This window comes from Phyllobates terribilis, unplaced genomic scaffold (assembly GCF_046119375.1).
Source record: "Phyllobates terribilis strain yellow unplaced genomic scaffold, ASM4611937v1 Scaffold_40__1_contigs__length_11209783, whole genome shotgun sequence".
Classification (NCBI taxonomy): Eukaryota; Metazoa; Chordata; class Amphibia; order Anura; family Dendrobatidae; genus Phyllobates; species Phyllobates terribilis.
Genome location: NW_027362800.1, coordinates 6126288 through 6149267, shown reverse-complemented (window position 1 = coordinate 6149267; position 22980 = coordinate 6126288). Strand labels below are relative to the sequence as shown.

Here is a 22980-nt window from a genome sequence, read left to right as displayed (position 1 = left end):
CTTCCTTTTGGATAAACAGACATATTAGGCAAGCATTTTGGAGCTTTCACCTAAATAGCTACAGGTGGTGAGATAAGCTGCACAATATAATTGACCTTTCAGTATATTATTGCACACACACCATCTATTTAGCAAATGCCCTTGTTATCAACAGCAGCCTTTTAAACTCACCTGAGCTAACAGGTATGTGAGCTGGTTACTCTGCTGCGCTTAAAATTTCTTTTTTGGTTTGCTACAATGCCTTTTCTGAAACGTTGTCTCCCTCTGCTGGAACACTGACTTCTTTCATTTAATGCCTGCAGACTATAAAAGAGAAACCAACCCAAAAAGTTTGGTTGATTAGTCTGTGGCATTCTTTTAAACTGTTGCTTATGGCGGTCTCTGTGAGCTTCTCAGTGACATTCAGCCATCCAGGTATCCCGCCTGCAGTAGACGGAATGTGGCAATGGAACGCTGGCTGCGCGTGTCATAATAGGCTCTGAGCCTTTATATACCTGCGCACAGCAGCAGCCACCTTCAGTCTGCTGCTGGACAGCCAGCAGCAGCAGCAGCAGGAGAGGTAATTAATCAGCAACCCTCCTGCTAAGGGTAGACAGCTGCTCGTTCCACCCCCCCCCCGCCTTAATTGGTTCTCCTCCCTTCCAATGGTGTTGAGGCGGGTGGGAACAGCCGGGGGTTGAGGGTACTGTGCTAAAAGAGGTGGAGTTATGCAGATCTAAAACGCGTGGATTGCAGCAGCAGCAAGCCGAAAAGTGCAGGCATGTGAGGGATCTAGAGGTTGACAGCATGTCTTCTTAACGGGAGTCCAGGTGGCCATCTCCACAAATGGACTTTTCAGAATCCTTGGGTGGCACCGTAGTCGGAAACCAATTCTGGTTATCGCTTCTCGGCCTTTTGGCTAAGATCAAGTGTAATATCTGTTCTTATCAGTTTAATATCTGATACGTCCCCTATCTGGGGACCATATATTAAATGGATTTTTAGAACAGGGAGATGGAAAAAGAGCTTGCTCTGTCCACTCCACGCATTGACCTGGTATTGCAGTATCTCCAGGACCGGTGCACCCCTTCTTTAATGCAGTTTCTAAAATCAGAAAGAATTGAATTCAATGCTTTTTGTTCATTTTGCTTGTTTGTCGGATTTTGGGATGGACTCTTTGGCTTTGCTTTTCTTCTCCTCATTGGATTTTTCATGTTAAAAGTTGCAGAAGCCAGATGACAAGCTCATTTTGGTTCAACTTCAGCAACTGTGCATTGCATTGCCATGTAATGTAATGTAATGCAATGCTATCTATCTAGCTCTCCCTCTATACTTCCTTTTGGATAAACAGACATATTAGGCAAGCATTTTGGAGCTTTCACCTAAATAACTACAGGTGGTGAGATAAGCTGCACAATATAATTGACCTTTCAGTATATTGTTGCACACACACCATCTATTTAGCAAATGCCCTTGTTATCAACAGCAGCCTTTTAAACTCACCTGAGCTAACAGGTATGTGAGCTGGTTACTCTGCTGCGCTTAAAATTTCTTTTTTGGTTTGCTACAATGCCTTTTCTGAAACGTTGTCTCCCTCTGCTGGAACACTGACTTCTTTCATTTAATGCCTGCAGACTATAAAAGAGAAACCAACCCAAAAAGTTTGGTTGATTAGTCTGTGGCATTCTTTTAAACTGTTGCTTATGGCGGTCTCTGTGAGCTTCTCAGTGACATTCAGCCATCCAGGTATCCCGCCTGCAGTAGACGGAATGTGGCAATGGAACGCTGGCTGCGCGTGTCATAATAGGCTCTGAGCCTTTATATACCTGCGCACAGCAGCAGCCACCTTCAGTCTGCTGCTGGACAGCCAGCAGCAGCAGCAGCAGGAGAGGTAATTAATCAGCAACCCTCCTGCTAAGGGTAGACAGCTGCTCGTTCCACCCCCCCCCCGCCTTAATTGGTTCTCCTCCCTTCCAACGGTGTTGAGGCGGGTGGGAACAGCCGGGGGTTGAGGGTACTGTGCTAAAAGAGGTGGAGTTATGCAGATCTAAAACGCGTGGATTGCAGCAGCAGCAAGCCGAAAAGTGCAGGCATGTGAGGGATCTAGAGGTTGACAGCATGTCTTCTTAACGGGAGTCCAGGTGGCCATCTCCACAAATGGACTTTTCAGAATCCTTGGGTGGCACCGTAGTCAGAAACCAATTCTGGTTATCGCTTCTCGGCCTTTTGGCTAAGATCAAGTGTAGTATCTGTTCTTATCAGTTTAATATCTGATACGTCCCCTATCTGGGGACCATATATTAAATGGATTTTTAGAACAGGGAGATGGAAAAAGAGCTTGCTCTGTCCACTCCACGCATTGACCTGGTATTGCAGTATCTCCAGGACCGGTGCACCCCTTCTTTAATGCAGTTTCTAAAATCAGAAAGAATTGAATTCAATGCTTTTTGTTCATTTTGCTTGTTTGTCGGATTTTGGGATGGACTCTTTGGCTTTGCTTTTCTTCTCCTCATTGGATTTTTCATGTTAAAAGTTGCAGAAGCCAGATGACAAGCTCATTTTGGTTCAACTTCAGCAACTGTGCATTGCATTGCCATGTAATGTAATGTAATGCAATGCTATCTATTAGCTCTCCCTCTATACTTCCTTTTGGATAAACAGACATATTAGGCAAGCATTTTGGAGCTTTCACCTAAATAACTACAGGTGGTGAGATAAGCTGCACAATATAATTGACCTTTCAGTATATTGTTGCACACACACCATCTATTTAGCAAATGCCCTTGTTATCAACAGCAGCCTTTTAAACTCACCTGAGCTAACAGGTATGTGCGCTGGTTACTCTGCTGCGCTTAAAATTTCTTTTTTGGTTTGCTACAATGCCTTTTCTGAAACGTTGTCTCCCTCTGCTGGAACACTGACTTCTTTCATTTAATGCCTGCAGACTATAAAAGAGAAACCAACCCAAAAAGTTTGGTTGATTAGTCTGTGGCATTCTTTTAAACTGTTGCTTATGGCGGTCTCTGTGAGCTTCTCAGTGACATTCAGCCATCCAGGTATCCCGCCTGCAGTAGACGGAATGTGGCAATGGAACGCTGGCTGCGCGTGTCATAATAGGCTCTGAGCCTTTATATACCTGCGCACAGCAGCAGCCACCTTCAGTCTGCTGCTGGACAGCCAGCAGCAGCAGCAGGAGAGGTAATTAATCAGCAACCCTCCTGCTAAGGGTAGACAGCTGCTCGATCCACTCCCCCCCCCCCGCCTTAATTGGTTCTCCTCCCTTCCAACGGTGTTGAGGCGGGTGGGAACAGCCGGGGGTTGAGGGTACTGTGCTAAAAGAGGTGGAGTTATGCAGATCTAAAACGCGTGGATTGCAGCAGCAGCAAGCCGAAAAGTGCAGGCATGTGAGGGATCTAGAGGTTGACAGCATGTCTTCTTAACAGGAGTCCAGGTGGCCATCTCCACAAATGGACTTTTCAGAATCCTTGGGTGGCACCGTAGTCGGAAACCAATTCTGGTTATCGCTTCTCGGCCTTTTGGCTAAGATCAAGTGTAGTATCTGTTCTTATCAGTTTAATATCTGATACGTCCCCTATCTGGGGACCATATATTAAATGGATTTTTAGAACAGGGAGATGGAAAAAGAGCTTGCTCTGTCCACTCCACGCATTGACCTGGTATTGCAGTATCTCCAGGACCGGTGCACCCCTTCTTTAATGCAGTTTCTAAAATCAGAAAGAATTGAATTCAATGCTTTTTGTTCATTTTCCTTGTTTGTCGGATTTTGGGATGGACTCTTTGGCTTTGCTTTTCTTCTCCTCATTGGATTTTTCATGTTAAAAGTTGCAGAAGCCAGATGACAAGCTCATTTTGATTCAACTTCAGCAACTGTGCATTGCATTGCCATGTAATGTAATGTAATGCAATGCTATCTATCTAGCTCTCCCTCTATACTTCCTTTTGGATAAACAGACATATTAGGCAAGCATTTTGGAGCTTTCACCTAAATAACTACAGGTGGTGAGATAAGCTGCACAATATAATTGACCTTTCAGTATATTGTTGCACACACACAATCTATTTAGCAAATGCCCTTGTTATCAACAGCAGCCTTTTAAACTCACCTGAGCTAACAGGTATGTGAGCTGGTTACTCTGCTGCGCTTAAAATTTCTTTTTTGGTTTGCTACAATGCCTTTTCTGAAACGTTGTCTCCCTCTGCTGGAACACTGACTTCTTTCATTTAATGCCTGCAGACTATAAAAGAGAAACCAACCCAAAAAGTTTGGTTGATTAGTCTGTGGCATTCTTTTAAACTGTTGCTTATGGCGGTCTCTGTGAGCTTCTCAGTGACATTCAGCCATCCAGGTATCCCGCCTGCAGTAGACGGAATGTGGCAATGGAACGCTGGCTGCGCGTGTCATAATAGGCTCTGAGCCTTTATATACCTGCGCACAGCAGCAGCCACCTTCAGTCTGCTGCTGGACAGCCAGCAGCAGCAGCAGCAGGAGAGGTAATTAATCAGCAACACTCCTGCTAAGGGTAGACAGCTGCTCGTTCCACCCCCCCCCCGCCTTAATTGGTTCTCCTCCCTTCCAACGGTGTTGAGGCGGGTGGGAACAGCCGGGGGTTGAGGGTACTGTGCTAAAAGAGGTGGAGTTATGCAGATCTAAAACGCGTGGATTGCAGCAGCAGCAAGCCGAAAAGTGCAGGCATGTGAGGGATCTAGAGGTTGACAGCATGTCTTCTTAACGGGAGTCCAGGTGGCCATCTCCACAAATGGACTTTTCAGAATCCTTGGGTGGCACCGTAGTCGGAAACCAATTCTGGTTATCGCTTCTCGGCCTTTTGGCTAAGATCAAGTGTAGTATCTGTTCTTATCAGTTTAATATCTGATACGTCCCCTATCTGGGGACCATATATTAAATGGATTTTTAGAACAGGGAGATGGAAAAAGAGCTTGCTCTGTCCACTCCACGCATTGACCTGGTATTGCAGTATCTCCAGGACTGGTGCACCCCTTCTTTAATGCAGTTTCTAAAATCAGAAAGAATTGAATTCAATGCTTTTTGTTCATTTTGCTTGTTTGTCGGATTTTGGGATGGACTCTTTGGCTTTGCTTTTGTTCTCCTCATTGGATTTTTCATGTTAAAAGTTGCAGAAGCCAGATGACAAGCTCATTTTTGTTCAACTTCAGCAACTGTGCATTGCATTGCCATGTAATGTAATGTAATGCAATGCTATCTATCTAGCTCTACCTCTATACTTCCTTTTGGATAAACAGACATATTAGGCAAGCATTTTGGAGCTTTCACCTAAATAACTACAGGTGGTGAGATAAGCTGCACAATATAATTGACCTTTCAGTATATTGTTGCACACACACCATCTATTTAGCAAATGCCCTTGTTATCAACAGCAGCCTTTTAAACTCACCTGAGCTAACAGGTATGTGAGCTGGTTACTCTGCTGCGCTTAAAATTTCTTTTTTGGTTTGCTACAATGCCTTTTCTGAAACGTTGTCTCCCTCTGCTGGAACACTGACTTCTTTCATTTAATGCCTGCAGACTATAAAAGAGAAACCAACCCAAAAAGTTTGGTTGATTAGTCTGTGGCATTCTTTTAAACTGTTGCTTATGGCGGTCTCTGTGAGCTTCTCAGTGACATTCAGCCATCCAGGTATCCCGCCTGCAGTAGACGGAATGTGGCAATGGAACGCTGGCTGCGCGTGTCATAATAGGCTCTGAGCCTTTATATACCTGCGCACAGCAGCAGCCACCTTCAGTCTGCTGCTGGACAGCCAGCAGCAGCAGCAGCAGGAGAGGTAATTAATCAGCAACCCTCCTGCTAAGGGTAGACAGCTGCTCGTTCCACCCCCCCCCCCGCCTTAATTGGTTCTCCTCCCTTCCAACGGTGTTGAGGCGGGTGGGAACAGCCGGGGGTTGAGGGTACTGTGCTAAAAGAGGTGGAGTTATGCAGATCTAAAACGCGTGGATTGCAGCAGCAGCAAGCCGAAAAGTGCAGGCATGTGAGGGATCTAGAGGTTGACAGCATGTCTTCTTAACGGGAGTCCAGGTGGCCATCTCCACAAATGGACTTTTCAGAATCCTTGGGTGGCACCGTAGTCGGAAACCAATTCTGGTTATCGCTTCTCGGCCTTTTGGCTAAGATCAAGTGTAGTATCTGTTCTTATCAGTTTAATATCTGATACGTCCCCTATCTGGGGACCATATATTAAATGGATTTTTAGAACAGGGAGATGGAAAAAGAGCTTGCTCTGTCCACTCCACGCATTGACCTGGTATTGCAGTATCTCCAGGACCGGTGCACCCCTTCTTTAATGCAGTTTCTAAAATCAGAAAGAATTGAATTCAATGCTTTTTGTTCATTTTGCTTGTTTGTCGGATTTTGGGATGGACTCTTTGGCTTTGCTTTTCTTCTCCTCATTGGATTTTTCATGTTAAAAGTTGCAGAAGCCAGATGACAAGCTCATTTTGGTTCAACTTCAGCAACTGTGCATTGCATTGCCATGTAATGTAATGTAATGCAATGCTATCTATCTAGCTCTCCCTCTATACTTCCTTTTGGATAAACAGACATATTAGGCAAGCATTTTGGAGCTTTCACCTAAATAACTACAGGTGGTGAGATAAGCTGCACAATATAATTGACCTTTCAGTATATTGTTGCACACACACCATCTATTTAGCAAATGCCCTTGTTATCAACAGCAGCCTTTTAAACTCACCTGAGCTAACAGGTATGTGAGCTGGTTACTCTGCTGCGCTTAAAATTTCTTTTTTGGTTTGCTACAATGCCTTTTCTGAAACGTTGTCTCCCTCTGCTGGAACACTGACTTCTTTCATTTAATGCCTGCAGACTATAAAAGAGAAACCAACCCAAAAAGTTTGGTTGATTAGTCTGTGGCATTCTTTTAAACTGTTGCTTATGGCGGTCTCTGTGAGCTTCTCAGTGACATTCAGCCATCCAGGTATCCCGCCTGCAGTAGACGGAATGTGGCAATGGAACGCTGGCTGCGCGTGTCATAATAGGCTCTGAGCCTTTATATACCTGCGCACAGCAGCAGCCACCTTCAGTCTGCTGCTGGACAGCCAGCAGCAGCAGCAGCAGGAGAGGTAATTAATCAGCAACCCTCCTGCTAAGGGTAGACAGCTGCTCGTTCCACCCCCCCCCCCGCCTTAATTGGTTCTCCTCCCTTCCAACGGTGTTGAGGCGGGTGGGAACAGCCGGGGGTTGAGGGTACTGTGCTAAAAGAGGTGGAGTTATGCAGATCTAAAACGCGTGGATTGCAGCAGCAGCAAGCCGAAAAGTGCAGGCATGTGAGGGATCTAGAGTTTGACAGCATGTCTTCTTAACGGGAGTCCAGGTGGCCATCTCCACAAATGGACTTTTCAGAATCCTTGGGTGGCACCGTAGTCGGAAACCAATTCTGGTTATCGCTTCTCGGCCTTTTGGCTAAGATCAAGTGTAGTATATGTTCTTATCAGTTTAATATCTGATACGTCCCCTATCTGGGGACCATATATTAAATGGATTTTTAGAACAGGGAGATGGAAAAAGAGCTTGCTCTGTCCACTCCACGCATTGACCTGGTATTGCAGTATCTCCAGGACCGGTGCACCCCTTCTTTAATGCAGTTTCTAAAATCAGAAAGAATTGAATTCAATGCTTTTTGTTCATTTTGCTTGTTTGTCGGATTTTGGGATGGACTCTTTGGCTTTGCTTTTCTTCTCCTCATTGGATTTTTCATGTTAAAAGTTGCAGAAGCCAGATGACAAGCTCATTTTGGTTCAACTTCAGCAACTGTGCATTGCATTGCCATGTAATGTAATGTAATGCAATGCTATCTATCTAGCTCTCCCTCTATACTTCCTTTTGGATAAACAGACATATTAGGCAAGCATTTTGGAGCTTTCACCTAAATAACTACAGGTGGTGAGATAAGCTGCACAATATAATTGACCTTTCAGTATATTGTTGCACACACACCATCTATTTAGCAAATGCCCTTGTTATCAACAGCAGCCTTTTAAACTCACCTGAGCTAACAGGTATGTGAGCTGGTTACTCTGCTGCGCTTAAAATTTCTTTTTTGGTTTGCTACAATGCCTTTTCTGAAACGTTGTCTCCCTCTGCTGGAACACTGACTTCTTTCATTTAATGCCTGCAGACTATAAAAGAGAAACCAACCCAAAAAGTTTGGTTGATTAGTCTGTGGCATTCTTTTAAACTGTTGCTTATGGCGGTCTCTGTGAGCTTCTCAGTGACATTCAGCCATCCAGGTATCCCGCCTGCAGTAGACGGAATGTGGCAATGGAACGCTGGCTGCGCGTGTCATAATAGGCTCTGAGCCTTTATATACCTGCGCACAGCAGCAGCCACCTTCAGTCTGCTGCTGGACAGCCAGCAGCAGCAGCAGCAGGAGAGGTAATTAATCAGCAACCCTCCTGCTAAGGGTAGACAGCTGCTCGTTCCACCCCCCCCCGCCTTAATTGGTTCTCCTCCCTTCCAACGGTGTTGAGGCGGGTGGGAACAGCCGGGGGTTGAGGGTACTGTGCTAAAAGAGGTGGAGTTATGCAGATCTAAAACGCGTGGTTTGCAGCAGCAGCAAGCCGAAAAGTGCAGGCATGTGAGGGATCTAGAGGTTGACAGCATGTCTTCTTAACGGGAGTCCAGGTGGCCATCTCCACAAATGGACTTTTCAGAATCCTTGGGTGGCACCGTAGTCGGAAACCAATTCTGGTTATCGCTTCTCGGCCTTTTGGCTAAGATCAAGTGTAGTATCTGTTCTTATCTGTTTAATATCTGATACGTCCCCTATCTGGGGACCATATATTAAATGGATTTTTAGAACAGGGAGATGGAAAAAGAGCTTGCTCTGTCCACTCCACGCATTGACCTGGTATTGCAGTATCTCCAGGACCGGTGCACCCCTTCTTTAATGCAGTTTCTAAAATCAGAAAGAATTGAATTCAATGCTTTTTGTTCATTTTGCTTGTTTGTCAGATTTTGGGATGGACTCTTTGGCTTTGCTTTTCTTCTCCGCATTGGATTTTTCATGTTAAAAGTTGCAGAAGCCAGATGACAAGCTCATTTTGGTTCAACTTCAGCAACTGTGCATTGCATTGCCATGTAATGTAATGTAATGCAATGCTATCTATCTAGCTCTCCCTCTATACTTCCTTTTGGATAAACAGACATATTAGGCAAGCATTTTGGAGCTTTCACCTAAATAGCTACAGGTGGTGAGATAAGCTGCACAATATAATTGACCTTTCAGTATATTATTGCACACACACCATCTATTTAGCAAATGCCCTTGTTATCAACAGCAGCCTTTTAAACTCACCTGAGCTAACAGGTATGTGAGCTGGTTACTCTGCTGCGCTTAAAATTTCTTTTTTGGTTTGCTACAATGCCTTTTCTGAAACGTTGTCTCCCTCTGCTGGAACACTGACTTCTTTCATTTAATGCCTGCAGACTATAAAAGAGAAACCAACCCAAAAAGTTTGGTTGATTAGTCTGTGGCATTCTTTTAAACTGTTGCTTATGGCGGTCTCTGTGAGCTTCTCAGTGACATTCAGCCATCCAGGTATCCCGCCTGCAGTAGACGGAATGTGGCAATGGAACGCTGGCTGCGCGTGTCATAATAGGCTCTGAGCCTTTATATACCTGCGCACAGCAGCAGCCACCTTCAGTCTGCTGCTGGACAGCCAGCAGCAGCAGCAGCAGGAGAGGTAATTAATCAGCAACCCTCCTGCTAAGGGTAGACAGCTGCTCGTTCCACCCCCCCCCCGCCTTAATTGGTTCTCCTCCCTTCCAACGGTGTTGAGGCGGGTGGGAACAGCCGGGGGTTGAGGGTACTGTGCTAAAAGAGGTGGAGTTATGCAGATCTAAAACGCGTGGATTGCAGCAGCAGCAAGCCGAAAAGTGCAGGCATGTGAGGGATCTAGAGGTTGACAGCATGTCTTCTTAACGGGAGTCCAGGTGGCCATCTCCACAAATGGACTTTTCAGAATCCTTGGGTGGCACCGTAGTCGGAAACCAATTCTGGTTATCGCTTCTCGGCCTTTTGGCTAAGATCAAGTGTAGTATCTGTTCTTATCAGTTTAATATCTGATACGTCCCCTATCTGGGGACCATATATTAAATGGATTTTTAGAACAGGGAGATGGAAAAAGAGCTTGCTCTGTCCACTCCACGCATTGACCTGGTATTGCAGTATCTCCAGGACCGGTGCACCCCTTCTTTAATGCAGTTTCTAAAATCAGAAAGAATTGAATTCAATGCTTTTTGTTCATTTTGCTTGTTTGTCGGATTTTGGGATGGACTCTTTGGCTTTGCTTTTCTTCTCCTCATTGGATTTTTCATGTTAAAAGTTGCAGAAGCCAGATGACAAGCTCATTTTGGTTCAACTTCAGCAACTGTGCATTGCATTGCCATGTAATGTAATGTAATGCAATGCTATCTATCTAGCTCTCCCTCTATACTTCCTTTTGGATAAACAGACATATTAGGCAAGCATTTTGGAGCTTTCACCTAAATAACTACAGGTGGTGAGATAAGCTGCACAATATAATTGACCTTTCAGTATATTGTTGCACACACACCATCTATTTAGCAAATGCCCTTGTTATCAACAGCAGCCTTTTAAACTCACCTGAGCTAACAGGTATGTGAGCTGGTTACTCTGCTGCGCTTAAAATTTCTTTTTTGGTTTGCTACAATGCCTTTTCTGAAACGTTGTCTCCCTCTGCTGGAACACTGACTTCTTTCATTTAATGCCTGCAGACTATAAAAGAGAAACCAACCCAAAAAGTTTGGTTGATTAGTCTGTGGCATTCTTTTAAACTGATGCTTATGGCGGTCTCTGTGAGCTTCTCAGTGACATTCAGCCATCCAGGTATCCCGCCTGCAGTAGACGGAATGTGGCAATGGAACGCTGGCTGCGCGTGTCATAATAGGCTCTGAGCCTTTATATACCTGCGCACAGCAGCAGCCACCTTCAGTCTGCTGCTGGACAGCCAGCAGCAGCAGCAGCAGGAGAGGTAATTAATCAGCAACCCTCCTGCTAAGGGTAGACAGCTGCTCGTTCCACCCCCCCCCGCCTTAATTGGTTCTCCTCCCTTCCAACGGTGTTGAGGCGGGTGGGAACAGCCGGGGGTTGAGGGTACTGTGCTAAAAGAGGTGGAGTTATGCAGATCTAAAACGCGTGGTTTGCAGCAGCAGCAAGCCGAAAAGTGCAGGCATGTGAGGGATCTAGAGGTTGACAGCATGTCTTCTTAACGGGAGTCCAGGTGGCCATCTCCACAAATGGACTTTTCAGAATCCTTGGGTGGCACCGTAGTCGGAAACCAATTCTGGTTATCGCTTCTCGGCCTTTTGGCTAAGATCAAGTGTAGTATCTGTTCTTATCAGTTTAATATCTGATACGTCCCCTATCTGGGGACCATATATTAAATGGATTTTTAGAACAGGGAGATGGAAAAAGAGCTTGCTCTGTCCACTCCACGCATTGACCTGGTATTGCAGTATCTCCAGGACCGGTGCACCCCTTCTTTAATGCAGTTTCTAAAATCAGAAAGAATTGAATTCAATGCTTTTTGTTCATTTTGCTTGTTTGTCAGATTTTGGGATGGACTCTTTGGCTTTGCTTTTCTTCTCCGCATTGGATTTTTCATGTTAAAAGTTGCAGAAGCCAGATGACAAGCTCATTTTGGTTCAACTTCAGCAACTGTGCATTGCATTGCCATGTAATGTAATGTAATGCAATGCTATCTATCTAGCTCTCCCTCTATACTTCCTTTTGGATAAACAGACATATTAGGCAAGCATTTTGGAGCTTTCACCTAAATAGCTACAGGTGGTGAGATAAGCTGCACAATATAATTGACCTTTCAGTATATTATTGCACACACACCATCTATTTAGCAAATGCCCTTGTTATCAACAGCAGCCTTTTAAACTCACCTGAGCTAACAGGTATGTGAGCTGGTTACTCTGCTGCGCTTAAAATTTCTTTTTTGGTTTGCTACAATGCCTTTTCTGAAACGTTGTCTCCCTCTGCTGGAACACTGACTTCTTTCATTTAATGCCTGCAGACTATAAAAGAGAAACCAACCCAAAAAGTTTGGTTGATTAGTCTGTGGCATTCTTTTAAACTGTTGCTTATGGCGGTCTCTGTGAGCTTCTCAGTGACATTCAGCCATCCAGGTATCCCGCCTGCAGTAGACGGAATGTGGCAATGGAACGCTGGCTGCGCGTGTCATAATAGGCTCTGAGCCTTTATATACCTGCGCACAGCAGCAGCCACCTTCAGTCTGCTGCTGGACAGCCAGCAGCAGCAGCAGCAGGAGAGGTAATTAATCAGCAACCCTCCTGCTAAGGGTAGACAGCTGCTCGTTCCACCCCCCCCCCGCCTTAATTGGTTCTCCTCCCTTCCAATGGTGTTGAGGCGGGTGGGAACAGCCGGGGGTTGAGGGTACTGTGCTAAAAGAGGTGGAGTTATGCAGATCTAAAACGCGTGGATTGCAGCAGCAGCAAGCCGAAAAGTGCAGGCATGTGAGGGATCTAGAGGTTGACAGCATGTCTTCTTAACGGGAGTCCAGGTGGCCATCTCCACAAATGGACTTTTCAGAATCCTTGGGTGGCACCGTAGTCGGAAACCAATTCTGGTTATCGCTTCTCGGCCTTTTGGCTAAGATCAAGTGTAATATCTGTTCTTATCAGTTTAATATCTGATACGTCCCCTATCTGGGGACCATATATTAAATGGATTTTTAGAACAGGGAGATGGAAAAAGAGCTTGCTCTGTCCACTCCACGCATTGACCTGGTATTGCAGTATCTCCAGGACCGGTGCACCCCTTCTTTAATGCAGTTTCTAAAATCAGAAAGAATTGAATTCAATGCTTTTTGTTCATTTTGCTTGTTTGTCGGATTTTGGGATGGACTCTTTGGCTTTGCTTTTCTTCTCCTCATTGGATTTTTCATGTTAAAAGTTGCAGAAGCCAGATGACAAGCTCATTTTGGTTCAACTTCAGCAACTGTGCATTGCATTGCCATGTAATGTAATGTAATGCAATGCTATCTATCTAGCTCTCCCTCTATACTTCCTTTTGGATAAACAGACATATTAGGCAAGCATTTTGGAGCTTTCACCTAAATAACTACAGGTGGTGAGATAAGCTGCACAATATAATTGACCTTTCAGTATATTGTTGCACACACACCATCTATTTAGCAAATGCCCTTGTTATCAACAGCAGCCTTTTAAACTCACCTGAGCTAACAGGTATGTGAGCTGGTTACTCTGCTGCGCTTAAAATTTCTTTTTTGGTTTGCTACAATGCCTTTTCTGAAACGTTGTCTCCCTCTGCTGGAACACTGACTTCTTTCATTTAATGCCTGCAGACTATAAAAGAGAAACCAACCCAAAAAGTTTGGTTGATTAGTCTGTGGCATTCTTTTAAACTGTTGCTTATGGCGGTCTCTGTGAGCTTCTCAGTGACATTCAGCCATCCAGGTATCCCGCCTGCAGTAGACGGAATGTGGCAATGGAACGCTGGCTGCGCGTGTCATAATAGGCTCTGAGCCTTTATATACCTGCGCACAGCAGCAGCCACCTTCAGTCTGCTGCTGGACAGCCAGCAGCAGCAGCAGCAGGAGAGGTAATTAATCAGCAACCCTCCTGCTAAGGGTAGACAGCTGCTCGTTCCACCCCCCCCCCGCCTTAATTGGTTCTCCTCCCTTCCAACGGTGTTGAGGCGGGTGGGAACAGCCGGGGGTTGAGGGTACTGTGCTAAAAGAGGTGGAGTTATGCAGATCTAAAACGCGTGGATTGCAGCAGCAGCAAGCCGAAAAGTGCAGGCATGTGAGGGATCTAGAGGTTGACAGCATGTCTTCTTAACGGGAGTCCAGGTGGCCATCTCCACAAATGGACTTTTCAGAATCCTTGGGTGGCACCGTAGTCAGAAACCAATTCTGGTTATCGCTTCTCGGCCTTTTGGCTAAGATCAAGTGTAGTATCTGTTCTTATCAGTTTAATATCTGATACGTCCCCTATCTGGGGACCATATATTAAATGGATTTTTAGAACAGGGAGATGGAAAAAGAGCTTGCTCTGTCCACTCCACGCATTGACCTGGTATTGCAGTATCTCCAGGACCGGTGCACCCCTTCTTTAATGCAGTTTCTAAAATCAGAAAGAATTGAATTCAATGCTTTTTGTTCATTTTGCTTGTTTGTCGGATTTTGGGATGGACTCTTTGGCTTTGCTTTTCTTCTCCTCATTGGATTTTTCATGTTAAAAGTTGCAGAAGCCAGATGACAAGCTCATTTTGGTTCAACTTCAGCAACTGTGCATTGCATTGCCATGTAATGTAATGTAATGCAATGCTATCTATCTAGCTCTCCCTCTATACTTCCTTTTGGATAAACAGACATATTAGGCAAGCATTTTGGAGCTTTCACCTAAATAACTACAGGTGGTGAGATAAGCTGCACAATATAATTGACCTTTCAGTATATTGTTGCACACACACCATCTATTTAGCAAATGCCCTTGTTATCAACAGCAGCCTTTTAAACTCACCTGAGCTAACAGGTATGTGCGCTGGTTACTCTGCTGCGCTTAAAATTTCTTTTTTGGTTTGCTACAATGCCTTTTCTGAAACGTTGTCTCCCTCTGCTGGAACACTGACTTCTTTCATTTAATGCCTGCAGACTATAAAAGAGAAACCAACCCAAAAAGTTTGGTTGATTAGTCTGTGGCATTCTTTTAAACTGTTGCTTATGGCGGTCTCTGTGAGCTTCTCAGTGACATTCAGCCATCCAGGTATCCCGCCTGCAGTAGACGGAATGTGGCAATGGAACGCTGGCTGCGCGTGTCATAATAGGCTCTGAGCCTTTATATACCTGCGCACAGCAGCAGCCACCTTCAGTCTGCTGCTGGACAGCCAGCAGCAGCAGCAGGAGAGGTAATTAATCAGCAACCCTCCTGCTAAGGGTAGACAGCTGCTCGATCCACTCCCCCCCCCCCGCCTTAATTGGTTCTCCTCCCTTCCAACGGTGTTGAGGCGGGTGGGAACAGCCGGGGGTTGAGGGTACTGTGCTAAAAGAGGTGGAGTTATGCAGATCTAAAACGCGTGGATTGCAGCAGCAGCAAGCCGAAAAGTGCAGGCATGTGAGGGATCTAGAGGTTGACAGCATGTCTTCTTAACAGGAGTCCAGGTGGCCATCTCCACAAATGGACTTTTCAGAATCCTTGGGTGGCACCGTAGTCGGAAACCAATTCTGGTTATCGCTTCTCGGCCTTTTGGCTAAGATCAAGTGTAGTATCTGTTCTTATCAGTTTAATATCTGATACGTCCCCTATCTGGGGACCATATATTAAATGGATTTTTAGAACAGGGAGATGGAAAAAGAGCTTGCTCTGTCCACTCCACGCATTGACCTGGTATTGCAGTATCTCCAGGACCGGTGCACCCCTTCTTTAATGCAGTTTCTAAAATCAGAAAGAATTGAATTCAATGCTTTTTGTTCATTTTCCTTGTTTGTCGGATTTTGGGATGGACTCTTTGGCTTTGCTTTTCTTCTCCTCATTGGATTTTTCATGTTAAAAGTTGCAGAAGCCAGATGACAAGCTCATTTTGATTCAACTTCAGCAACTGTGCATTGCATTGCCATGTAATGTAATGTAATGCAATGCTATCTATCTAGCTCTCCCTCTATACTTCCTTTTGGATAAACAGACATATTAGGCAAGCATTTTGGAGCTTTCACCTAAATAACTACAGGTGGTGAGATAAGCTGCACAATATAATTGACCTTTCAGTATATTGTTGCACACACACAATCTATTTAGCAAATGCCCTTGTTATCAACAGCAGCCTTTTAAACTCACCTGAGCTAACAGGTATGTGAGCTGGTTACTCTGCTGCGCTTAAAATTTCTTTTTTGGTTTGCTACAATGCCTTTTCTGAAACGTTGTCTCCCTCTGCTGGAACACTGACTTCTTTCATTTAATGCCTGCAGACTATAAAAGAGAAACCAACCCAAAAAGTTTGGTTGATTAGTCTGTGGCATTCTTTTAAACTGTTGCTTATGGCGGTCTCTGTGAGCTTCTCAGTGACATTCAGCCATCCAGGTATCCCGCCTGCAGTAGACGGAATGTGGCAATGGAACGCTGGCTGCGCGTGTCATAATAGGCTCTGAGCCTTTATATACCTGCGCACAGCAGCAGCCACCTTCAGTCTGCTGCTGGACAGCCAGCAGCAGCAGCAGCAGGAGAGGTAATTAATCAGCAACACTCCTGCTAAGGGTAGACAGCTGCTCGTTCCACCCCCCCCCCGCCTTAATTGGTTCTCCTCCCTTCCAACGGTGTTGAGGCGGGTGGGAACAGCCGGGGGTTGAGGGTACTGTGCTAAAAGAGGTGGAGTTATGCAGATCTAAAACGCGTGGATTGCAGCAGCAGCAAGCCGAAAAGTGCAGGCATGTGAGGGATCTAGAGGTTGACAGCATGTCTTCTTAACGGGAGTCCAGGTGGCCATCTCCACAAATGGACTTTTCAGAATCCTTGGGTGGCACCGTAGTCGGAAACCAATTCTGGTTATCGCTTCTCGGCCTTTTGGCTAAGATCAAGTGTAGTATCTGTTCTTATCAGTTTAATATCTGATACGTCCCCTATCTGGGGACCATATATTAAATGGATTTTTAGAACAGGGAGATGGAAAAAGAGCTTGCTCTGTCCACTCCACGCATTGACCTGGTATTGCAGTATCTCCAGGACTGGTGCACCCCTTCTTTAATGCAGTTTCTAAAATCAGAAAGAATTGAATTCAATGCTTTTTGTTCATTTTGCTTGTTTGTCGGATTTTGGGATGGACTCTTTGGCTTTGCTTTTGTTCTCCTCATTGGATTTTTCATGTTAAAAGTTGCAGAAGCCAGATGACAAGCTCATTTTTGTTCAACTTCAGCAACTGTGCATTGCATTGCCATGTAATGTAATGTAATGCAATGCTATCTATCTAGCTCTACCTCTATACTTCCTTTTGGATAAACAGACATATTAGGCAAGCATTTTGGAGCTTTCACCTAAATAACTACAGGTGGTGAGATAAGCTGCACAATATAATTGACCTTTCAGTATATTGTTGCACACACACCATCTATTTAGCAAATGCCCTTGTTATCAACAGCAGCCTTTTAAACTCACCTGAGCTAACAGGTATGTGAGCTGGTTACTCTGCTGCGCTTAAAATTTCTTTTTTGGTTTGCTACAATGCCTTTTCTGAAACGTTGTCTCCCTCTGCTGGAACACTGACTTCTTTCATTTAATGCCTGCAGACTATAAAAGAGAAACCAACCCAAAAAGTTTGGTTGATTAGTCTGTGGCATTCTTTTAAACTGTTGCTTATGGCGGTCTCTGTGAGCTTCTCAGTGACATTCAGCCATCCAGGTATCCCGCCTGCAGTAGACGGAATGTGGCAATGGAACGCTGGCTGCGCGTGTCATAATAGGCTCTGAGCCTTTATATACCTGCGCACAGCAGCAGCCACCTTCAGTCTGCTGCTGGACAGCCAGCAGCAGCAGCAGCAGGAGAGGTAATTAATCAGCAACCCTCCTGCTAAGGGTAGACAGCTGCTCGTTCCACCCCCCCCCCCGCCTTAATTGGTTCTCCTCCCTTCCAACGGTGTTGAGGCGGGTGGGAACAGCCGGGGGTTGAGGGTACTGTGCTAAAAGAGGTGGAGTTATGCAGATCTAAAACGCGTGGATTGCAGCAGCAGCAAGCCGAAAAGTGCAGGCATGTGAGGGATCTAGAGGTTGACAGCATGTCTTCTTAACGGGAGTCCAGGTGGCCATCTCCACAAATGGACTTTTCAGAATCCTTGGGTGGCACCGTAGTCGGAAACCAATTCTGGTTATCGCTTCTCGGCCTTTTGGCTAAGATCAAGTGTAGTATCTGTTCTTATCAGTTTAATATCTGATACGTCCCCTATCTGGGGACCATATATTAAATGGATTTTTAGAACAGGGAGATGGAAAAAGAGCTTGCTCTGTCCACTCCACGCATTGACCTGGTATTGCAGTATCTCCAGGACCGGTGCACCCCTTCTTTAATGCAGTTTCTAAAATCAGAAAGAATTGAATTCAATGCTTTTTGTTCATTTTGCTTGTTTGTCGGATTTTGGGATGGACTCTTTGGCTTTGCTTTTCTTCTCCTCATTGGATTTTTCATGTTAAAAGTTGCAGAAGCCAGATGACAAGCTCATTTTGGTTCAACTTCAGCAACTGTGCATTGCATTGCCATGTAATGTAATGTAATGCAATGCTATCTATCTAGCTCTCCCTCTATACTTCCTTTTGGATAAACAGACATATTAGGCAAGCATTTTGGAGCTTTCACCTAAATAACTACAGGTGGTGAGATAAGCTGCACAATATAATTGACCTTTCAGTATATTGTTGCACACACACCATCTATTTAGCAAATGCCCTTGTTATCAACAGCAGCCTTTTAAACTCACCTGAGCTAACAGGTATGTGAGCTGGTTACTCTGCTGCGCTTAAAATTTCTTTTTTGGTTTGCTACAATGCCTTTTCTGAAACGTTGTCTCCCTCTGCTGGAACACTGACTTCTTTCATTTAATGCCTGCAGACTATAAAAGAGAAACCAACCCAAAAAGTTTGGTTGATTAGTCTGTGGCATTCTTTTAAACTGTTGCTTATGGCGGTCTCTGTGAGCTTCTCAGTGACATTCAGCCATCCAGGTATCCCGCCTGCAGTAGACGGAATGTGGCAATGGAACGCTGGCTGCGTGTGTCATAATAGGCTCTGAGCCTTTATATACCTGCGCACAGCAGCAGCCACCTTCAGTCTGCTGCTGGACAGCCAGCAGCAGCAGCAGCAGGAGAGGTAATTAATCAGCAACCCTCCTGCTAAGGGTAGACAGCTGCTCGTTCCACCCCCCCCCCCGCCTTAATTGGTTCTCCTCCCTTCCAACGGTGTTGAGGCGGGTGGGAACAGCCGGGGGTTGAGGGTACTGTGCTAAAAGAGGTGGAGTTATGCAGATCTAAAACGCGTGGATTGCAGCAGCAGCAAGCCGAAAAGTGCAGGCATGTGAGGGATCTAGAGGTTGACAGCATGTCTTCTTAACGGGAGTCCAGGTGGCCATCTCCACAAATGGACTTTTCAGAATCCTTGGGTGGCACCGTAGTCGGAAACCAATTCTGGTTATCGCTTCTCGGCCTTTTGGCTAAGATCAAGTGTAGTATCTGTTCTTATCAGTTTAATATCTGATACGTCCCCTATCTGGGGACCATATATTAAATGGATTTTTAGAACAGGGAGATGGAAAAAGAGCTTGCTCTGTCCACTCCACGCATTGACCTGGTATTGCAGTATCTCCAGGACCGGTGCACCCCTTCTTTAATGCAGTTTCTAAAATCAGAAAGAATTGAATTCAATGCTTTTTGTTCATTTTGCTTGTTTGTCGGATTTTGGGATGGACTCTTTGGCTTTGCTTTTCTTCTCCTCATTGGATTTTTCATGTTAAAAGTTGCAGAAGCCAGATGACAAGCTCATTTTGGTTCAACTTCAGCAACTGTGCATTGCATTGCCATGTAATGTAATGTAATGCAATGCTATCTATCTAGCTCTCCCTCTATACTTCCTTTTGGATAAACAGACATATTAGGCAAGCATTTTGGAGCTTTCACCTAAATAACTACAGGTGGTGAGATAAGCTGCACAATATAATTGACCTTTCAGTATATTGTTGCACACACACCATCTATTTAGCAAATGCCCTTGTTATCAACAGCAGCCTTTTAAACTCACCTGAGCTAACAGGTATGTGAGCTGGTTACTCTGCTGCGCTTAAAATTTCTTTTTTGGTTTGCTACAATGCCTTTTCTGAAACGTTGTCTCCCTCTGCTGGAACACTGACTTCTTTCATTTAATGCCTGCAGACTATAAAAGAGAAACCAACCCAAAAAGTTTGGTTGATTAGTCTGTGGCATTCTTTTAAACTGTTGCTTATGGCGGTCTCTGTGAGCTTCTCAGTGACATTCAGCCATCCAGGTATCCCGCCTGCAGTAGACGGAATGTGGCAATGGAACGCTGGCTGCGCGTGTCATAATAGGCTCTGAGCCTTTATATACCTGCGCACAGCAGCAGCCACCTTCAGTCTGCTGCTGGACAGCCAGCAGCAGCAGCAGCAGGAGAGGTAATTAATCAGCAACCCTCCTGCTAAGGGTAGACAGCTGCTCGTTCCACCCCCCCCGCCTTAATTGGTTCTCCTCCCTTCCAACGGTGTTGAGGCGGGTGGGAACAGCCGGGGGTTGAGGGTACTGTGCTAAAAGAGGTGGAGTTATGCAGATCTAAAACGCGTGGATTGCAGCAGCAGCAAGCCGAAAAGTGCAGGCATGTGAGGGATCTAGAGGTTGACAGCATGTCTTCTTAACGGGAGTCCAGGTGGCCATCTCCACAAATGGACTTTTCAGAATCCTTGGGTGGCACCGTAGTCGGAAACCAATTCTGGTTATCGCTTCTCGGCCTTTTGGCTAAGATCAAGTGTAGTATCTGTTCTTATCAGTTTAATATCTGATACGTCCCCTATCTGGGGACCATATATTAAATGGATTTTTAGAACAGGGAGATGGAAAAAGAGCTTGCTCTGTCCACTCCACGCATTGACCTGGTATTGCAGTATCTCCAGGACCGGTGCACCCCTTCTTTAATGCAGTTTCTAAAATCAGAAAGAATTGAATTCAATGCTTTTTGTTCATTTTGCTTGTTTGTCGGATTTTGGGATGGACTCTTTGGCTTTGCTTTTCTTCTCCTCATTGGATTTTTCATGTTAAAAGTTGCAGAAGCCAGATGACAAGCTCATTTTGGTTCAACTTCAGCAACTGTGCATTGCATTGCCATGTAATGTAATGTAATGCAATGCTATCTATCTAGCTCTCCCTCTATACTTCCTTTTGGATAAACAGACATATTAGGCAAGCATTTTGGAGCTTTCACCTAAATAACTACAGGTGGTGAGATAAGCTGCACAATATAATTGACCTTTCAGTATATTGTTGCACACACACCATCTATTTAGCAAATGCCCTTGTTATCAACAGCAGCCTTTTAAACTCACCTGAGCTAACAGGTATGTGAGCTGGTTACTCTGCTGCGCTTAAAATTTCTTTTTTGGTTTGCTACAATGCCTTTTCTGAAACGTTGTCTCCCTCTGCTGGAACACTGACTTCTTTCATTTAATGCCTGCAGACTATAAAAGAGAAACCAACCCAAAAAGTTTGGTTGATTAGTCTGTGGCATTCTTTTAAACTGTTGCTTATGGCGGTCTCTGTGAGCTTCTCAGTGACATTCAGCCATCCAGGTATCCCGCCTGCAGTAGACGGAATGTGGCAATGGAACGCTGGCTGCGCGTGTCATAATAGGCTCTGAGCCTTTATATACCTGCGCACAGCAGCAGCCACCTTCAGTCTGCTGCTGGACAGCCAGCAGCAGCAGCAGCAGGAGAGGTAATTAATCAGCAACCCTCCTGCTAAGGGTAGACAGCTGCTCGTTCCACCCCCCCCCCGCCTTAATTGGTTCTCCTCCCTTCCAACGGTGTTGAGGCGGGTGGGAACAGCCGGGGGTTGAGGGTACTGTGCTAAAAGAGGTGGAGTTATGCAGATCTAAAACGCGTGGATTGCAGCAGCAGCAAGCCGAAAAGTGCAGGCATGTGAGGGATCTAGAGGTTGACAGCATGTCTTCTTAACGGGAGTCCAGGTGGCCATCTCCACAAATGGACTTTTCAGAATCCTTGGGTGGCACCGTAGTCGGAAACCAATTCTGGTTATCGCTTCTCGGCCTTTTGGCTAAGATCAAGTGTAGTATCTGTTCTTATCAGTTTAATATCTGATACGTCCCCTATCTGGGGACCATATACTAAATGGATTTTTAGAACAGGGAGATGGAAAAAGAGCTTGCTCTGTCCACTCCACGCATTGACCTGGTATTGCAGTATCTCCAGGACCGGTGCACCCCTTCTTTAATGCAGTTTCTAAAATCAGAAAGAATTGAATTCAATGCTTTTTGTTCATTTTGCTTGTTTGTCGGATTTTGGGATGGACTCTTTGGCTTTGCTTTTCTTCTCCTCATTGGATTTTTCATGTTAAAAGTTGCAGAAGCCAGATGACAAGCTCATTTTGGTTCAACTTCAGCAACTGTGCATTGCATTGCCATGTAATGTAATGCAATGCAATGCTATCTATCTAGCTCTCCCTCTATACTTCCTTTTGGATAAACAGACATATTAGGCAAGCATTTTGGAGCTTTCACCTAAATAACTACAGGTGGTGAGATAAGCTGCACAATATAATTGACCTTTCAGTATATTGTTGCACACACACCATCTATTTAGCAAATGCCCTTGTTATCAACAGCAGCCTTATAAACTCACCTGAGCTAACAGGTATGTGAGCTGGTTACTCTGCTGCGCTTAAAATTTCTTTTTTGGTTTGCTACAATGCCTTTTCTGAAACGTTGTCTCCCTCTGCTGGAACACTGACTTGTTTCATTTAATGCCTGCAGACTATAAAAGAGAAACCAACCCAAAAAGTTTGGTTGATTAGTCTGTGGCATTCTTTTCAACTGTTGCTTATGGCGGTCTCTGTGAGCTTCTCAGTGACATTCAGCCATCCAGGTATCCCGCCTGCAGTAGACGGAATGTGGCAATGGAACGCTGGCTGCGCGTGTCATAATAGGCTCTGAGCCTTTATATACCTGCGCACAGCAGAAGCCACCTTCAGTCTGCTGCTGGACAGCCAGCAGCAGCAGCGGCAGGAGAGGTAATTAATCAGCAACCCTCCTGCTAAGGGTAGACAGCTGCTCGTTCCACCCCCCCCCCCCGCCTTAATTGGTTCTCCTCCCTTCCAACGGTGTTGGGCGGGTGGGAACAGCCGGGGGTTGAGGGTACTGTGCTA

General features: G+C 45.1%; 17 non-coding genes across 17 annotated transcripts; all 17 read left to right on the top strand.

Moving 5' to 3' along the window:
- Positions 1-878: 878 nt before the first annotated feature.
- On the top strand, positions 879-1069 carry LOC141184772 (U2 spliceosomal RNA). Its single transcript, XR_012259495.1, has one exon. It is a non-coding gene; the product is annotated as a U2 spliceosomal RNA (small nuclear RNA).
- Positions 1070-2189: 1120 nt separating this feature from the next.
- Positions 2190-2380, top strand: LOC141188403 (U2 spliceosomal RNA). Its single transcript, XR_012262498.1, has one exon. It is a non-coding gene; the product is annotated as a U2 spliceosomal RNA (small nuclear RNA).
- A 1119-nt stretch (positions 2381-3499) lies between these two features.
- Positions 3500-3690, top strand: LOC141188400 (U2 spliceosomal RNA). The gene has a single exon (XR_012262497.1). It is a non-coding gene; the product is annotated as a U2 spliceosomal RNA (small nuclear RNA).
- A 1120-nt stretch (positions 3691-4810) lies between these two features.
- LOC141184236 (U2 spliceosomal RNA) lies at positions 4811-5001 on the top strand. The gene has a single exon (XR_012259011.1). It is a non-coding gene; the product is annotated as a U2 spliceosomal RNA (small nuclear RNA).
- Positions 5002-6122: 1121 nt separating this feature from the next.
- LOC141188399 (U2 spliceosomal RNA) lies at positions 6123-6313 on the top strand. Its single transcript, XR_012262496.1, has one exon. It is a non-coding gene; the product is annotated as a U2 spliceosomal RNA (small nuclear RNA).
- A 1121-nt stretch (positions 6314-7434) lies between these two features.
- LOC141184940 (U2 spliceosomal RNA) lies at positions 7435-7625 on the top strand. Its single transcript, XR_012259648.1, has one exon. It is a non-coding gene; the product is annotated as a U2 spliceosomal RNA (small nuclear RNA).
- A 1119-nt stretch (positions 7626-8744) lies between these two features.
- LOC141185305 (U2 spliceosomal RNA) lies at positions 8745-8935 on the top strand. The gene has a single exon (XR_012259980.1). It is a non-coding gene; the product is annotated as a U2 spliceosomal RNA (small nuclear RNA).
- A 1120-nt stretch (positions 8936-10055) lies between these two features.
- Positions 10056-10246, top strand: LOC141188398 (U2 spliceosomal RNA). Its single transcript, XR_012262495.1, has one exon. It is a non-coding gene; the product is annotated as a U2 spliceosomal RNA (small nuclear RNA).
- A 1119-nt stretch (positions 10247-11365) lies between these two features.
- On the top strand, positions 11366-11556 carry LOC141188397 (U2 spliceosomal RNA). The gene has a single exon (XR_012262494.1). It is a non-coding gene; the product is annotated as a U2 spliceosomal RNA (small nuclear RNA).
- Positions 11557-12676: 1120 nt separating this feature from the next.
- On the top strand, positions 12677-12867 carry LOC141184769 (U2 spliceosomal RNA). Its single transcript, XR_012259493.1, has one exon. It is a non-coding gene; the product is annotated as a U2 spliceosomal RNA (small nuclear RNA).
- A 1120-nt stretch (positions 12868-13987) lies between these two features.
- Positions 13988-14178, top strand: LOC141188396 (U2 spliceosomal RNA). The gene has a single exon (XR_012262493.1). It is a non-coding gene; the product is annotated as a U2 spliceosomal RNA (small nuclear RNA).
- A 1120-nt stretch (positions 14179-15298) lies between these two features.
- Positions 15299-15489, top strand: LOC141188395 (U2 spliceosomal RNA). Its single transcript, XR_012262492.1, has one exon. It is a non-coding gene; the product is annotated as a U2 spliceosomal RNA (small nuclear RNA).
- Positions 15490-16609: 1120 nt separating this feature from the next.
- LOC141184235 (U2 spliceosomal RNA) lies at positions 16610-16800 on the top strand. Its single transcript, XR_012259010.1, has one exon. It is a non-coding gene; the product is annotated as a U2 spliceosomal RNA (small nuclear RNA).
- Positions 16801-17921: 1121 nt separating this feature from the next.
- LOC141188393 (U2 spliceosomal RNA) lies at positions 17922-18112 on the top strand. Its single transcript, XR_012262490.1, has one exon. It is a non-coding gene; the product is annotated as a U2 spliceosomal RNA (small nuclear RNA).
- A 1121-nt stretch (positions 18113-19233) lies between these two features.
- On the top strand, positions 19234-19424 carry LOC141188392 (U2 spliceosomal RNA). The gene has a single exon (XR_012262489.1). It is a non-coding gene; the product is annotated as a U2 spliceosomal RNA (small nuclear RNA).
- Positions 19425-20542: 1118 nt separating this feature from the next.
- LOC141188391 (U2 spliceosomal RNA) lies at positions 20543-20733 on the top strand. Its single transcript, XR_012262488.1, has one exon. It is a non-coding gene; the product is annotated as a U2 spliceosomal RNA (small nuclear RNA).
- A 1120-nt stretch (positions 20734-21853) lies between these two features.
- Positions 21854-22044, top strand: LOC141184651 (U2 spliceosomal RNA). The gene has a single exon (XR_012259386.1). It is a non-coding gene; the product is annotated as a U2 spliceosomal RNA (small nuclear RNA).
- Positions 22045-22980: the final 936 nt, after the last annotated feature.